The sequence below is a fragment of the Mustela erminea genome, chromosome 8 (genome assembly GCF_009829155.1).
Source record: "Mustela erminea isolate mMusErm1 chromosome 8, mMusErm1.Pri, whole genome shotgun sequence".
Taxonomy (NCBI): domain Eukaryota; kingdom Metazoa; phylum Chordata; class Mammalia; order Carnivora; family Mustelidae; genus Mustela; species Mustela erminea.
The window spans coordinates 81,401,001-81,414,577 of NC_045621.1; the positions used below are offsets into that span (position 1 = coordinate 81,401,001).

At 46.3% G+C, this 13,577-nt stretch overlaps 1 protein-coding gene across 1 annotated transcript in view; it reads right to left on the minus strand.

Moving 5' to 3' along the window:
• LYPD6B (LY6/PLAUR domain containing 6B) overlaps positions 1-6,749 on the minus strand; it is a 176,369-nt gene extending 169,620 nt beyond the window's left edge. Inside the window, exon 1 of the mRNA XM_032356180.1 lies at positions 6,652-6,749. The gene's annotated coding sequence lies outside the window, so the exon portion shown is untranslated. The remainder of the gene's footprint in view (positions 1-6,651) is intronic.
• Between the last annotated feature and the right edge of the window lie 6,828 nt (positions 6,750-13,577).

Below are 13,577 nucleotides of genomic sequence, written 5' to 3' on the forward strand. Positions count from 1 at the left end.
AGATCAATAAAATTAATAACCTTCTAGATAGAGTAAGAAAAATATTGAAGACACAAATTACCAGTATCAGGGATGAAAGGAGAAAATCACTATAGATTCCATGGACATTAAGTGGATGATATGAGAAGACCACAAAAAATTCTATCATATGGAGATATATTTGACAACTTACGTGAAGTAGAACAATTCCTTAAAAAATACAAACTACCCAAACTTATCAAGAAATAGGCAACCTTAAGTGCACCCATACCTATTAAATCTGTAGTTTAAAACCTATCAAAGAAAACTCTAGGCCTATATGGCTTCATTAATGAATTCTACCAAACACTAAAGTAAGAAATAATACCAATCCTGCACAGCCTCTTCCAAAAATACATCACAACCAAGTGAAATTATCCCAGAGATACAAGATTGGTTCAATGTGTGAAAATCAATCAGTAAAATTTGCTGTATTAAATATGAAGAAAAAAAATCACATGATCTTGTCAACAGATGGAGAAAAAGCATTCAACAAAATTCAAAATCGATCCAAAATAAAAAATCTCAGTAAACTCAGAATAAAATGGAAATTCTTTAACCTCATAGGGCATCTAGCCTCAGTTTAACATCATACTTAATAGTGAAAAATTGATTATTTCTTCCCCATCACAACAAACAAGGCAAGAATGTTCTCTCTCACCACTCCTATTTAACATTATACTGGAATTCTTAGCCAGTGCAATAAGAAATATATATATATATGGCATCCACACTGGGAAGGAAGAAATAACACTGTCTTTATTTACCAATGACATGATTGTGTAGAAAATCCAAAGAATCTACAAATAAGCCCCCTAGAATAAGTGACTTTAGGAAAGTAACCAAATGTAATGTCAATATATAAAAAGCAATTGCAGGGGTGCCTGGGTGACTCAGTTGAGTGGAGTGACTGACTCTTTATTTTGGCTCAGGTCATGACCTCAGGGTTGTGAGGTAGAGCCCCACACTGGGCTCTACACTCAGTGGGGAGTCTGTTTGAGATTCTCTCTCTCTCCCTCTGTCCCCCAACTCGCTCTCTTTTTCAGTCTCTCTCTTTATTTTATTTTATTTTTTTTTAAGATTTTATTTATTTGACAGAGAGAGAGAAAAATCACAAGTAGGCAGAGAGGCAGACAGAGAGAGAGAAATCACAAGTAGGCAGAGAGGCAGACAGAGAGAGAGGGGAGGAAGCAGGCTCTCTGTGGAGCGGAGAGCCGGATGTGGGGCTTGATCCCAGGACCCTGGGATCATGACCTGAGCCGAAGGCAGAGGCTTTAACCCACTGAGCCACCCAGGTGCCCCACAGTCTCTCTCTTTAAAATAAATAAATAAAGCTTTTAAAAAATTACATTTCTATATACTAGCAACAAGTTTGATTCGCAATAAAAATTGAAAAACCGGCTTACCAAAGCTGAAAACTTTTGCCTGGAGAAAGACACCCTTAAGGGAATAAAAATATAAGGCACAGCCTGAGAGAAATTCAGGCAAAACACGTTTCTGACAAAGAACTTACATCCAAATTAGGTAAAGAACTCTCAAAACTCAACAATAAGAAAACAAACAACCCAATAAAAATAGGCAATCAAAATTACCACTACATAACATTTAAAGACTTTAAATTTTTATTTGAATTTGTGTATTTTTTCCAGTCCATTAAGAGTCTAAACAAAACTCCTCACAAATTTTTTTTGGACCATTTCATTTGATCCAGAACTAGCCTTTTGATCTCTGTCAACCTTTGATGTAGTTTATATTGACCTAAAAAAAAATAAACTATTAGTTTTCATTGAACTCAGGAGATAAATTTTGTATAAGCCCTTCATAAAGAGACTAATTTTCCCATCAAATAAAACTGACTCTTTAAACACACAAACAAAAAAGTTGTAACTTTCTGAGGCATAAAAATTTATTTCCTCGGGGTGCCTGGGTGGCTCAGTGGGTTAAAACCTTTGCCTTCGGCTCGGGTCATGATCCCAGGGTCCTGGGATTGAGCCCCACATCAGGCTCTCTGCTTGGCGGGGAGCCTGTTTCCCTCTCTCTCTCTCTTGCCTACTTGTAGTCTCTGTTTGTCAAATAAATAAATAAAATCTTTTTAAAAAATTATTTTCTCACCTTTTAAATAATGAACCCTGAGCATGAATCACATTTTTAATCACCATACTTCCTCCTTCTCCCTGATACCAAAACTAAACAATTCTGGAACCCAATGATGAAAGAAATGACTCTTATTTTCCCTTTGCTCATATTTCTTCACTTATTTCTCACCACCTGGTACCACATTTTGTAAGTCACTGTAAATCATGTTTGGGAACAATGTGAAGTATAACAAAGAAACAAAGAGATTCTGTGTGAAAGAAATCTTTTAAAATCAAGTTATTCAACATATAATCCTCTTCTTCCAAGTGAATGTCTTTTCCTCCCAAATATCATGCCAGCTCGGGCCATACTTCTCTGCTGGAAACCAGAGAAAGAATAAACCTTGAAGATTTCCAGCACTATGCCCAGCTTGTTTCCAACTATTGCACTCTTTTCTTACCCAGTTTTATTTTTTTAGAGTCTTTTTTTAAATGTGAGTATGTCTGACACATAATGTAACATTAGTTTCAGATATACAACAGACTGATTCAACAAGCCTATATGTTACACTATGCTCACCACAAATCCAGTTGTCCCCACCATACAAAGCCGTTACAACACCGCTGGCTATATTCCCTATGTTGTATGCTTCATCCCTGTGACTTATTCATTCCATAACTGGAAGCCTGTATCTTCCACTCCTCTTCAGCCATTCTGCCCACCCTTCCACCCCCCCTCCCCTCTGACAATAACTTATTTCTTAGTACTTCTCTTCACCTGAAAAATGAGACAAAACATAAATAAATAGGTTCCCTTCTAGGAGATTGTAGGTGTGATGAGCAGAGAGATTTGTCTTTCTTGTGTACTCTTTTACCCTCAGCACCCGAAACAGGGTCTGGCACACAGTAGATGCTCAATAAATATTTGTGAACCAATGACTTCCCAAGACATCTCTCCCTCCCCATTCCTTCATGTTTTTCCAGTGATCCTGGACATCAGCACTGCTGATGGAAAATATGCTGCCCTCCACTCCCTGCTCTCAGGATTAGTGACCAAGTCTTTTTGCCAATTTCTGTGCCAACAAGATATGGAGGATGCACAACTTGTTGCCCAATCTAACTCCAAATGTCCACCAACATCAGCCATATCAGATGGAAACAAAAAGCAGCACTCACTTCACACTTCCAGTGAAAACAGGCTAAATGTTTTAAAAGCAATAGGCAGTTGAGGCTGGTTTCCTACCAAAACAACTACAGACAATTCGCCCACTGATTTTACTATCAGGACAACTGTTTTCTTGCCCAGGATCTCCCACTAACTGCATCTTCACCAAGTCCCAGCCTGTTAGTTTGAAGACAGGTAACAATACTGAAATGAAGCCATGATTTGGAACAAGCAAGTGTTCTCAACGGGAAGTACAGGAGATGGTGAAGGGGAGGTGCTGGGGACTGAGACACAGACCAGAACCAGCTGTGAGGCTTTTTCAAACTATACACATCCCCCCAACCCCAACTCCTCCACCCTAACCCACCCCTACCGAATCATCACCATAGAGTAAGCCACTGTTGCTGTTGCCAACAGGAATATGAAAAACTCAGAAAAAAAATTTTAAGTGTAAATTCTTTGAAGAATGGGACCAAGATTTATGCTTCTTGGCGATAGCCAGAATGATATCTCGCACTGGGTACTCTATGTTACAGTCGAGTCTCTACCTGTGTCTCTGCCGGTGTCTCCCGCCTCACTTTTCTCTGCCCTCAGCTACACCCTGTACTTCTATTGTCCTGCACTTCTCCCGACTGCCCATACAGGCCAGCCCTTTCACCATCTGTCCCTGCCTGTGGGAAAAACCACAGACTGACTGCCTACCTAACAGCCTGAGAGGCAATCTCCCTTCCTCCCTTGCTAGCAGAACTGCAGCTTTGTTCAGATAAGGGGCATCAGTGTGTGGAAGGTGAGCCCCTCTCTCAGTTCCAGAAGATGACATGGATAAAACAATCATAGCCCACCTTCTTCTCTTTCACCAGTGACTGGTTTAAGGTGGGCATGTGACCATTCTGGCCAATGACCTAGGGAACGTCTGGGAAATCTTGTCCTTTGTTTTCTAGACAAACACTGTCCCTCCCTTCTGTTTTGGATGTTACCAGCCGTAGCCCTGATAGAACCATAGTCAATCTGTGGCAGAGCAGGGAAAAGCAAGCGAATCCAACCAAGAGGGCTGTGACCACCGTGAACCACCTCCTGCAGACTTCTTAAGTGAGACAGTAAAGTAACCTAAATCACATAACTTACAACAGCAAGCACTGATTCCCCACCACAATGGCCTGGGAAGTCCCTCCGGGTTTTTCTCCTCAAGCAGCCCTACTATCTCCAATTTTGAGCACCACTACAGTCTCCTTGGGAAGTCTTCACTCTATGCCAGACAGTTAAAGGGTCCCAAGCACTGTTATCTGCATATCTGCCTTTCCCGCCAGACTGTGAGCTTCTCCAAAGAAGCATTTTCACCCTTGGCAGAGGCCCTGGCTTACTGAAATTAAGACTCAGTTTGGGCTTAGCCTAAGTGACTCCATTTTGGTCCTATTGAATGAATGATCAACAAAACAAGGAATGGAAGGATGAACACACAGGATGCTTTCCATGCCTGGATAAAGACTTGATGACTGACAGATTGAATATGGCACCCAGGCTGTCTACACTCTACTACAGACTTCGTCTAGGTGGTGATGAGCAAAGGCAGAGAGAGTGCAATGGACATGTACTATTTTTATACAACTTCTCACTGGGAACTGCCCCTCTCTAGCCAGCAGCTGAACTGGAGCTGAACAAATCCCCCAGGCACTGGTGACACCTGGGTGAAGTATTCACTCCTATTGTGAATATCCGTATCACTCTTACCACCACTCCCTATGCACAGAGATGACTTGGCCCAGCTTTAGTCTAGCCTATCAGTAAGACTTGCTGTAAGGACAAAAAAGTTGGAAGAAGAGAGAGACTCTCCCCCCCCCCAACCCCCCACCCCAAGGAGCAGATGAACCTGAAGTCGCCAGTGCTATTTATCACCTCATATTAAAAACCAGTCATCAGGGACGCCTGGGTGGCTCAATTGGTTAAGCAGCTGCCTTCGGCTCAGGTCATGAGCCTTCGTGCTCCTTGCTCAGCGGGGAGCCTGCTTCTCCCTCTGCCTCTGCTTGCCATTCTGTCTGCCTGTGCTCGCTCTCTCTCCCTCTCTCTCTCTGATAAATAAATAAAATCTTAAAAAAAAAAAACAGTCATCACAGAAGGCGAAAAGAGTTAAGACATGTATGAGAGAGAATGATGCCTGCAACCTCATGTGAGCCCCTGGATGTAGCCATGCCTGAAGCTAAAACCCTCAGACTTTTTCATTTCTGTGACCCAATTTCCATATTACATCAGGCAATTTTCAAGTGACCAACACCCAATTCAAAAGAATTCTGACAAACACAGCTGATAATGACGAAAGCAGGCTGATAACACCCCTCTACCTGCACCTTCCGATCGACTGCCTCTAGGATGGCATCGGGAAGTAAAAGAGCCTGAAAGTAGCCTAGCAGTGAATAAGTCAGAGTGATTAAAGGGAAAAGAAAGAAAGAAATGCCACCCCCAAAACACACACACACACACACACACACACACACCCCACCGCCACCACACTAGGGTTTCACCCTAAAGGAGGGTAATCTAAGCCTCCTGGATCCCCCTTCTGTTCAGAAATGTGCGGAGACCTCTGGGAGGCATAAAGTGTTACACTATCACATAGGGAAAAAATGGAGAGAACTTTCACCAAGCTTCTTGCCATGCACTTTATGAACATGAGATAACGTAAAGCTATTTTAATGACTATCATGCCCATTTTGCCTTTGAGGAAACTGAGCATCAGCGAAGTGAAGCAAGTTGCTCAAGCTCACATAGCTAGTAACTGGAATTTAAAGAGCACTCTAGACCTTTTCCTTCTCTCTTGGATGGCTGGGTCCTGGGAGATGGAGGCCCTCCACCTCCACCCTCATCTCCACAACGCCCCAGGGCACACAGACCTGCAGTCTTCCCACCAAAGGCCCCTAGAGTCAGAGCAGCCGAGCATACTCAGCGCCCAGGGAACAAACTAACCCGGGCGCGTAGGTCTTTAATCACCGCCACCACCAAAAGTAAAGAGCCGGGCAGAGCAGCGGCAGGACGCGGGCCCGTGTGCGGCGCCGCAGAGACAGAGGCGGGAGCGACTTGGGCTCCTCCGCCGCCCGAAACCCGCCGCAGCTCCGGCTCTCCCCAGCAGCCCGGCCCCCCAGCCTCTCCGCTCCCCACCAGCGCCAGGCAAACGCTCGGAGGTGCCCTAGCGGAGCAGGAGACCCTCCGCCGCCCCCGCCCCCGCCCCGTCCAGGTGTTCCCAGCTGTTAGCCCCCCGGAGGCTTCGGGACCCCCGCCCCTCCACTGCACCGCGGCCCTCCACGGCCCCGCCGCAGCCGCGCGGTTCCGCATGTCCCCCGCGCGGGGTCCCCCGGCCCCGGCCGACCACCGCCCCCAGCTGGCCGCGGCCTCCCCGCTCACCTGCGCCGCCCTCACCCGCGGGGCCTCTCGGCACCCCAGCCCGGCTCCCGGCCACGGCTCCGAGCGCGCCCGCCGGGGGCCGGCGTTGGCTCCGGCCGCGCGGGGCGGGGCGGGGCGCGGCTCCTCCCCGCCTGAGCCACCTGGGGCGCCCGCGAGGGGCTCGGCCCGGACAGGTGGGCCCCGCTCGGGAGCGAGCTGCCCGGGGCTCAGGCTCCTCTGGGAACCTCAGGGATCCTCCGCCGGGTTGAAGGGAAGCCCGGGCGACCTCCTGTTAGGTGACACCGGGTCGCTTAGTGCCTGCGAGGTGGCGGGGAGCCACGGCCCTGTCTGTTTCCAGCCTGACCCGCTCAGGAAATGGAACACAGAGCGTGAGGCTGACCGGACCAAGCGACCAACAGTGCGAAGAGTGGAAGCCAACCCCTTTATTTGGGGGATGTACAAACCGAGAACCCAGAACTGAGACCCTCGGGTTGGGGCCCAGGTGACTTAGTTCAGAACTGTAAGATCTCAGGCCTTTTCTGACCATCCCACACTAAGCCATCTGCACCTCACCCATGGTGGGCTCAGATGACGTCCAACCCTTCCGTAAAATAACATTAAGCTATAAATAAGATCATTTCAGGTAATGATATCCTCCCTCAAGAGGGGAGGAATCTCCTCTGTCCATTGTTAAATAACCAAGGACTTGAACAAATCCAAAACAGCTCATGTGCTCAGTGAATACTTGGTGCACAAATGAGGCGTGGCCCGGTCTTCTGAGTCCAGCCTTCTGCTGGTCCTTACAGGCCAGAATTGCCCCAGCATCTCTCCTACTTTCAGTGAGAACCCAGAGTCAAGAGGCCAGGCTTCCAAGCCACCACCTATCCTTTCTGTACTGCTTGCCTCCCCTCCCACGGCCTGCCAGGCAGCTGGCTTGAGGGAGTCCACACCCCTTGGGCATCTTTGTAAACTGTGAAGCAAATCTTTTAATTTCTGAAGATGTCACAGGCAGGGTTACTCAGAAATATAATGTTGTCCTGCCAGCTTTGCCCTTGTGGAAACTGCTGAGAGTTTGTAACTCTGACCCAGGAGCCCCCAGCTAGTAGCAGAGCTAAGCCTCTGATGTTTGTGGTGATGGTGGGTCCTGTAGCCAGGAAGCCTTGAGTGGGGATACAACTTCTACAGAAAGGGGGCTTGTGTTTGGTCCTCTGCTGAGATCTCTAATTGGTGGCCTCTCCAGGCCTCTCAGAGGGCAAGTGTGATATGAGACACTCACACTTACCCAGGCCCTGACAGTTTAAAAAAAAAAAGTGTGGGGCACCTGGTTGGCTATGTCAGTAGAACATAGGACCCTTGATCTTGGTGTTGTGAGTTGTTTGAGCCCCGTGTTCAGTATGGAGGTTATGCTGAATAAATAAATAAATAAATAAATAAATTCCATTTAAACAAACAAACAAAGAAAAGGTATCAGAATAGGATACAAAGAGTGTGGTCTATTTTTTCCACTGGGCAAATGAATGGCCTTAACACACACATACACACACACACACACACACACACACACAATGATGTGTGTTGCTGCTACTCACACATTAATATCAAGATTCACTAAAGAAACCCATTCTAAGCACACTACAGGAAACACAGCACAACTTTGAAGTTGCGTGGAGAACATTCCTGCTTAGAATGATTTCAGTATACTTCTCTGTCTATTAAACCTCAAAGCCATAATTAGATGCTGTCTGTTAAGGTGAGGTCAGGGCCAAGTGGTCTGCTCCACCCATACCCCCAACAATAGGCTTAACATTCTTAGGGCCTGGACCCCCGCCCCCTCCCCCACCCTGATCCTGCTTCATCAGTGAGTCTGGCGCAAATGGGTGTTTAAGAAGTGGTAGGGCCTGGTTAGTTGCTTCACACCAGGGAAGGCCAGCCTGGTAAAAGTTACAGAAAATGCCCCACCTAGGTGTGCCCTACTCCAGCTGTATTCCCCTGTGCAGTAGGTGGGGAGGCTGGTGTCCCAGGGTGGGGCTGTGAAGGGTCCTGCGGTTGGGACAGCCACTTGCATCAGCACATGGGACTGGGCTTGGGAGCCCCTGCAGTTCTCACCCACACAAACTGGGCCCAGCCCTTCCTGTGTCCTGGTTTCACTCAGAGCAGCACGTGCATCCGTGATTGAGGATCTTTCCACTAGAGTGTGTGATCTTGGCCAGGCCAGTCTGGTAAGGGATGTCACCCAAACGGGCCTGGGAATGATCATCAGGAAGGCACAAGTTCTGCCCGGGCGTCCCTTCATTTTCTCTCGCCTTCTCCGCCCCACCCCCAAATCCTCCCTCCCCCCACCCAACCCAGGGCTTGCTGAGTAGCCCTGGGCAAGTTCCCTAATTGTCTAATTGTGTGTTTCTCCCACTGGGAAAACCTGCGGGCATGAAATCAGACAAGATCTCAGCTGGAAGTTCTTGGGTTGAAAGGAGGATCTGAAACAAGAAAGTCTGATACCATTGTAAGGTTAAGTGAAAGAATGCAGTTAAAGTGCTTGAGCACAGAGCCAGCACAAAGCACCTGCTCAGTAAACAGGTCTTGTACTTCCTTTAATGTGGCTCAGACTGACAGTGCAAAGGGAGCCAGCTAGTATCTGGTGACACAGTTAAGTGCTGAAAGTAGGACAAAACCGCTGATTGACTTCTTAAGGGTCTAGAATTAATTAATCCTTGCCAATGACCATGCATGTTACCATTCTATGCTAGTCCCTGGGCAAATGATATCTGAACTAGGAAATTTTCCGTTTCTTCTCTATCTCTGGTCCTCTGATTGCGCAGTGAAAGAAAATCATCCAAAAAATAACCAGAAAATTTCTGGGCCTTGAGATATTATTTACCTTTTTCTCCCTACCTTTACCTTCTCAGTGTGTGCCCCCAATACTATACATCATTTTCTGAGCACATTTTTTCAATGAAACAATATACATGAAGTGCCTAGGATAGTTCCTGGCACATAGTAGCTGCTCAGTTAACTATAACACACACAGGAGAGATGTAGGAGAGTGGTGAGCAATAGAAAGAGCCACGAATTCAGGTAGGCAAATATGATAATGACTTAATTAGGTCACCCAGAATTTTAAGTTCACTGGCTTTGTTTTCAGGTGGGCTTGGGTTCAAATCCAGCCACCGCTTAACCAGGTATGTTAATCTCTCTATGCCCCAGTTCACTCGTCTATAAAATGAAGATAGTACTAGTATATCATAGGTGCTGGGAGGCATACATAGAACCACCTTTAGTGAGTTTCTACTTTAGCCCAGGCACAGTTCTAAATGCTTAGTGTCTCTTCTGAGAGCTGACTTCTTAATCCAGATCTATAGACCCTGGTACTGGATTCAGCATTCTGTGTCTACATACATTTTTGTGAACGAGAGCATCCACAGCTCTCCTTAAATTTACAAATAGGTCTGGGTCTCAAAACTGGTTAGGAATCACTGCCTTCAAGCCTTAGCAAAGAGTCTTACAGGTGGAAGACTTGTCAGAGGTGGTGCAGGCCACTGCTCCCAGACCCCTGTGAGGAGGGGGATCACTGGGGATGCCTGCTCGAGACGCAGGTCACTGTGCCTGAGAATTCCGAGTCAGGACAGCGGAGTGGTTTTGAATAAGAGTGCTACTCACCTACAGGCAAGCCTAGGAAACTGGTCTCATCCAACTTCTCATTTCTCAAGTGCAGAAATCAGCCTGGGGACCCGTTCATTTTGAAGCAGCTTCCACCTCACAACCATGGACCAGCCTCCCTTCCCTCTGAGTCAAGCCCTCACCTCCCCTGAACAAAAGAAGGGAAATGCTCTTCTCTCCACAGCCCAGGTTCCCATGAGCAGCACTCTAAGTACAACAGAAGGCTTTTTTCCCCAAACTTATTTTTTCTCCTTATTTATTTAATTGAAGCCCAGGTAACACACAGTGTGGCCCTAGTTTCGGGTGTACCACATATTGAATCCACAAGTCTATACATTAAGCTGTGCTCACGAGGGGCGCAAACATCTCAGTGCACAACTATCCTAATCCCATTAACGTGCATGTTGCCACGTCCTATTCATTCCATATTAATTCCTATTCATTCCATAACTGGAAGCCTGTACCTCCCCTTCCCCTTCACCCATTTTGAAATCAGCCTTCTATTTTGAGGGAAAAAAAATGTGCAGCCACCTCCGTGTTAGCCCTTTAAATCTCAAGGAGCCTAGACCTTTCTTGCCAGAACTGCTCCCCCAGGACCCGCCCCCTCCACACACCCCACTGTATGCAGCTTTACTATTTGAACAGCTGAGGCTATTCAGTGAACACTTTCAAGTGACATCCTACAAAAATGTAGACGCTTTGTTCCACTTCCTACAGCCACAGGCTAATTAGGCACTGAACAGGGAACTTCAGTCTGGTGCCATTTAGTTGTGTGAGGCCCATGGTGGGAACTACGTCTTTCCTGATGGATCTTGGCAAGAAATGAGTCTGAAGCCAAAAAAAAAAAACAAAACAGAAGAGGCAGCTACAGCAGGCAGCAAGGATGGTTATCAAAGTTACATTTCAGGCACATCCAAAAATGTGGGCTCAAGAATGATCAGACAAAATCCGGAACCTTTTCATTTCAGTTGGTGAAATTCTCTTCGTGCTTACCAAGGACAGCCAAGAATACATAGGTGTTCCTGGAGTTTTTGAGGTTCATCAATCACAGAATCCTAACATGGCGGAAAGTTGAAATAACCTCCCTGAAGCAGATTGGGCATATCTCTCACATACAAGGCCAGCATGCAAAATTTCCTGGGTGGCAAACTGTAGAAGCTGCATTTCCCTGAGAAGAAGACTATAAAACGATGCAGGTGGCCCCTTCAGGCCTGTGCTTGACCTTGAAGCTGGGCAGCAAATCAGTTTTTCCATACTTATTCCTCAGTACTATTCCTTACACTCTCAGGGCCCACCGATCAGTGTGAATCTGCTTGGCTTTCTACAACACATCAGCTGGGGATTGCTTGCCCTCTTTCAGTTGGGTTCCAGAGCAAGCACTGAAACGTGAACTATAAAGTTATGGGTCTGCTTCCAAATTGCTGGCTACAAAAATGTCCAAATGGGGCCACCTGGGTGGCTCAGTGGGTTAAGGCCTCTGCCTTCGGCTCAGGTCATGATCTTAGGTTCCTGGGATCTAGCTCCACATCCGGCTCTCTGCTCAGCGGTGAGCCTGCTTCCTCCTCTCTCTCTGCCTGCCTCTCTGCCTACTTGTGATCTCTGTCTGTCAAATAAATAAATAAAATCTTTAAAAAAGATGTTAAAAAAAAATGTCCAAATGTCTTTGGTGTTGTATTTCTGAACCCAGGAAAAAAGTTCTTAATTATTCCAAATTTACTTCTTACTTTTGAAGATAACACAAACATATTGATCCTCTTTTTGACTTGCTAGGTCAATGAGGAAATGGAATACCAGCGTGGAGAAAATTCCTTGTGTAAAATCAGAGTGTGGTTACCACTCACACACCAAGAAAATCTTCCTCAGGACCTTTGCACTTACTATCCCTTTGCTAGGAGCTGTCTCCAGATCTTTGTATGCTGGCTCCCTTAGTCACCCTCAGGGAGACCTTCCCTGACTACTTCATTCAAAGCAGACACAAGACACTTGCTGTCACAGCACCCTGTTTTATTCTCTTCAGAGCACTTAAACATATTAAATTATATTAGAAAATGGTCTTCAGTAGTTCATAATTTGCCTGTAAGAGAATAAAGACCCTGTCTTGTCTTATTCACCACTTTTCTCCAGTTCTGAAAACAATGCTGTGTTCAAAGCAGGTGCTCGGATATTTCTGGAAAGAATGAATGAATGCTAGCATTTTGGCAGAAGACTTGAGTTCATCACATGGAGATTTCAACTGTTCCTATATGTATGTGGCTTAGGTCTGTGGATAAGCTCTGGTCGGGGAGTGAAATGTGATTTTAGCCTAGTCTCTCTACGCTCCTTGGTAACCACGTAACCCAGGGAAACTTAGCCTCCTGGTTAAGAAAATAGACTCTCCAGATAGTTCCACCACTCCCTAGCTCTGTGATGTTGGGCACTTAAACCTCTCCATACTGCAGTTTCTTCATCTGTATATGGGGAGAATAACAGTACCACTCTCACCCATACCTTGTGAAAAGATTCCAGAATGCGCTTGAAGAACTAGCTGCTATCATGAGCCATGCATAGTACCAGAGGCTTTCGGTTAAAAAGGGAAGGGTGAGGACTACCAGAACTCTGTTGTATAACCTGCCGGAGTTCACTCTTGATCACCAGAGTGACACAGTCCTGACGGTTGGTGATCTCCAGGCAGAGCAGGTGCACCAGGCTCCCGCTCTCTGTGGGTGTGGTGAGGGGGGAATCAACTAACCTTGCCACGTGGACACAGGTGATTCCTAATGTCTCTTGCGGCCTTCCTTTCTACTCCTAGTACTGGTGATGTACACTTTATTTCTTCCAAGAACTCCCTAATTTATTGGCTTAACTGATTGGATGTCTGCCTTTGGCTCAGTCATGATCCTGGAGTCCCAGGATAGAGCCCCCTGCTCACTGGGGAGCCTTCTTCCCCCCATCCCCTCTCCTCACTCATGCTCTTTCTCTCTTGCTCTTGCTCTCTCTCAAATAAATAAATAAATAAAATCTTAAAAAAAAAATAAAAGACACTATTGACTTACAAGTCATAGGGGAATTCAGGAATGAGAAAATTGAGATGGGCAAACGGAGGACTGTAATAGAAGGAATGTGGGCTCTAGAGACAAAACTAACCATGTGACCTTAGGTGACTTCACCTGTCGGATTTCAGTTTTCTCTTAGGTTTATGGCCTGAACAGAGACAAGCAGAAAGCAGAGGTCATGACCCTGAGTCATGTGTTTAGGAGCAGCTGACGCACGTGCCGAAGACGACAGAATGGCCCGCGCGGCACAGCGAGTACCTG